Below are 4,617 nucleotides of genomic sequence, written 5' to 3' on the forward strand. Positions count from 1 at the left end.
TTTGATATTGTTGATATTTATATTATAAAATCAAATATTTCGAAAGAAAAACATCTAACGAGGTACCAGATATTGTATAGTTTTTTTCTGCAAATTCGAAAATTTGTAAATACATATATCTTACTTAAATCATATTTTGTATAAAACAGTAGCAAAACTCTAGAATAAGTCAAACAAATACTTAATGATATTAAGGATAGGTAGCATAACTGAAAAAATAAACAATTCCAACATTCATTGTGTTTACTATACAATTTCAACTTTAATGTACAGTGTAATATTTCCAAAAAAAAAACTCTAAAATAAGTAAACTAAGTATAGTGTATAGTTGTTTTTCTTATATTTTTCTGATATATCTTAAAAATAGACGTATTTTGGTATTTGTTTTGAAACATTAAATAGCACTTATTGGTAACGTTTTTCTACTTATTCTAGAATAAGTAGTGAAAAATAAAATAACAGATTTTTTGGAAATTGATTTTACTATCAGTTATGTTTATGAATTCTTTGATTTGAAGTATACACTTGCATAATGTAGTATAATCAAATTAATATACTTAAATAAATAATATTTTGTATAAAAGGGAGCAAAACTCTAGAATAAGTCAAACAAATAAGTAATTATATTAAAAGTATGTAGCATAACTGAAAAAATAAACACTTCCAACATTCGAATGCATTGTATTTACTATACAATTTCAATTTTGATAAAATAATATAATATTTCGAAATGGAAAATTTTTCTAACTGTACCTGAAATTGTATAGTTTTTTTTAATTCATTGATTTTACTATCAGTTATGTTTATGAAATCTTTTATTTAACGTATATTGTACGATTTTTAAAAAATCTCTAAAATAAGTACAAAAATTAAGTAATTTGTTGATGAAGTTAGCAAATATATTTATACGGTACAAATAATTGCAATTCAATGTTTGTAAATCGTTTTTCATACATTATCCACATATTTTTTAGTTTTGATATTGTTGATAATTACATTATAAAATCAATTATTCGAAGGAAAAAAAATCTAACAAGGTACCTGATATTGTATAGTTTTTTTTCTGCAAATTCGAAAATTTGTAAATACATATATCTTACTTAAATACATCTTATTTTGTATTAAAAAGTAGCAAAACTCTAGAATAAGTCAAACAAATAAGTAATGATATTAATAGTAGGTAGCATAATTGAAAAAATATACAATTCCAACATAACATTGTAAATAGTTTTTCATACATTATCCACATATTTTTTTAATTTTGATATTATTGATAATTACATTATAAAATCAAATATTTCGAAAGAAAAAAATTCTAACAAGGTGCCTGACATTGTATAGTTTTTTCTGCAAATTCGAAAATTTGTAAATACATATATATTACTTAAATACATCATATTATGTATAAAAAAGTAGCAAAACTCTAGAATAAGTCAAATAAGTAATGATATTAAAAGTAGGTAACATAACTGAAAAAATAAACAATTCCAACATTCATTATATATATTAGTATATATTAGTGTAATATTTTTGAAATCTTTCGTTCAACGTATGGTGTACGATTTCCCAAAAAAACTCTAAAACAAGTACAAAAAATATATCTATACGGTACAAATAATTACAATTAAATGTTTATAAATAGTTTTTCATACATTATCCACATATTTTTTTAATTTTGATATTATTGATAATTACATTATAAAATCAAATATTTCAAAAGAAAAAAATATTACAAGGTACCTGATATTGTTTAATTTTTTCTGCAAATTCGAAAATTTTTAAATACATATATCTTAATTAAATACATCATATTTTGTATAAAAAAGTATCAAAACTCTAAAATAAATCAAACAAATAAGTAATGATATTAAAAGTAGGTAACATAACTGAAAAAATAAACAATTTCAACATTCATTGTATTTACTATACAATTTCAACTTTAAGGTATAGTGTAATATTTCCCAAAAACTCTAAAATAAATACACAAATTAAGTAATTTGTTGATAAAATTAGCAAATATATATACGTTACAAATAATTGCAATTCAATGTTTTTTTAAATCGTTTTCATACATTATCAACACATTTTTTAATTTTGATATTGCTGATATTTACATGATAAAATCAAATATTTCGAAATGAAAATTATTTTTAAAATGTACCTGTTATTTTAGTTTTTTTTTGAAATTCATTGATTTTACTATCAGCTATGTTTATTAAATCTTTGATTTATCGTATAGTGTAAGATTTCCAAAAAACTCTAAAATAAGTACAAAAATTAAGTAATTTGTTGATAAAATTAGCAAACATACGGTACAAATAATTGCAATTCAATGTTTGTAAATAGTTTTTCATACATTATCCACACATTTTTTAATTTTGATATTGTTGATAATTACATTATAAAATCAAATATTTCGAAAGAAAAAAATTCTAACAAGGTACCTGATATTGTATAGTTTTTTCTGTAAATTCGAAAATTTGTAAATACATATATCTTACTTAAATACATCATATTTTGTATAAAAAAGTAGCAAAACTCTAGAATAATTCAAACAAATAAGTAATGATATTAAGGATAGGTAGCATAACTGAAAAAAATAAACAATTCCAGCATTCGAATGCATTGTAATTAGTATATAGTTTAAACTTTAAAGTATATAGTAATTACAATGCATTCGAATGCTGGAATTGTTAATTTTTTCAGTTATGCTACCTACTTTTGAAAAAAAATCTTTGATTTAAAGTAATGATATTAAAAGTAGGAAACATAACTGAAAAAATTAACAATTCCAATATTCGAATTTATTTATTTACTATACAATTTAAACTTTAAAGTATAGTGTACGATTTCCCAAAAAAAAAACTCTAAAATAAGTACAAAAATTAAGTAATTTGTTGATAAAATTAGCAAATATATATTGTATAGTTTTTTTCAAACTCATTGATTTATGTTTATGAAATCTTTGATTTAACGTATATTGTACGATTTCCCAAAAAACTCTAAAATAAGTACACAAAATAAGTAATTTGTTGATAAAATTAGCAAATATATCTATACGTTACAAATAATTGCAATTCAATGTTTTTTAAATCGTTTTCATACCTTACCCACACATTTTTTTAATTTTGATATTGCTGATATTTACATGATTATTTCGAAATGAAAAATTTTTCTTAAAATGTACCCGATATTGTAGTTTTTTTTTTGAAATTCAATGATTTTACTATCAGTTATGTTTATGAAATCTTTGATTTAACGTATAGTGTAAGATTTCTAAAAAAAACTCTAAAATATGTACAAAAATTAAGTACTTTGTTGATAAAATTAGCAAATTTACGGTACAAATAATTGCAATTCAATGTTTGTAAATAGTTTTTCATACATTATCCACACATTTTTTAATTTTGATATTGTTGATAAATACATTATAAAATCAAATATTTCGAAAGAAAAAAATTCTAACAAAGTAGCTGATATTGCATAGTTTTTTCTGCAAATTTATTTATTTTATTTATTTATTTGTTGTTCCACACACAAGACTTAAGAGTCTTATATTACAGTACAGAACTGATTAAATGTAATACAATAATGGTATAAAATATTAATTTAAATTATGTAAGAAAGTTATTCAAAATTTTAGAGATCATAAATTGTTTAACAATAATGAAACTAATAACAAAAGTATGAAACTAATAACAAAAGTATAATCACGCATAAAAGGTGTACATTTAATCATATTTAAAATCATGAATATTAGATAAGTTAATTCGAGAATAGCTTAATAATGTTTCTTTTAAAGTTAAACCCGTTACTTAACATTTGAGAACTGTGAGGAATAGAGTTCCAGAGAGGTATAGCTGATGTAAAAAAGTGCCATTTTGAAATGAGACTGCGGTGTTTCAAAACAATTAATCTTTTGCCTCTGTTAGATCTACCAAATCGTAGTCGTTCATATAGGTGGTAGGGTTGTTGGGTATATATTATTTTATGTAGAAAGATCAATCGACGAATTTTTAGTAAGTTATCCAAGCTTGTTCCATAGAGTTTAGAAGAAAATTCTGAGATGTGATCATAACGTTTCAATCCAAATACATATCGAACTACATTATTAAATGTAACATTTAGTTTTCTTGTACTCACAGCGTCACAGCTAGCGAAAAGTTCACAACCGTATAGCAGAATTGGTATTAGATACGTTTTAGCAAGCAAAATACGAATATTCAATGGGGTACAATGTTGAGAGTGCCAAAGAGACCGGATCATGGAGAAGGTACGTCCACAAATATAATTAATATGATCAGGCCACGAAAGATTACTGTTGAATATAATACCAAGATTCTTGGCACTGTTAACAATTTCAATAGGTTGATTATTGATTATTATATTAACATTAGATGATGCATAACTGGTGTGAACGGTTTTACCAATAACTAAACATTTTGATTTATTAGGATTAATGCTTAGTCCATTTGACGTAGCCCACAGATAAATTTCATTTAATTCCTTGTTTAACGTTTCAGCACATATGACAAAAGAACTAAATTTACAGCTAATGTAAAGCTGGATGTCATCCGCATACATACGTATTTTACATTTTGTAAGTTTACTTTGCAG

The sequence above is a fragment of the Lucilia cuprina genome, chromosome 6 (assembly GCF_022045245.1).
Source record: "Lucilia cuprina isolate Lc7/37 chromosome 6, ASM2204524v1, whole genome shotgun sequence".
In the NCBI taxonomy this organism is placed as follows: domain Eukaryota; kingdom Metazoa; phylum Arthropoda; class Insecta; order Diptera; family Calliphoridae; genus Lucilia; species Lucilia cuprina.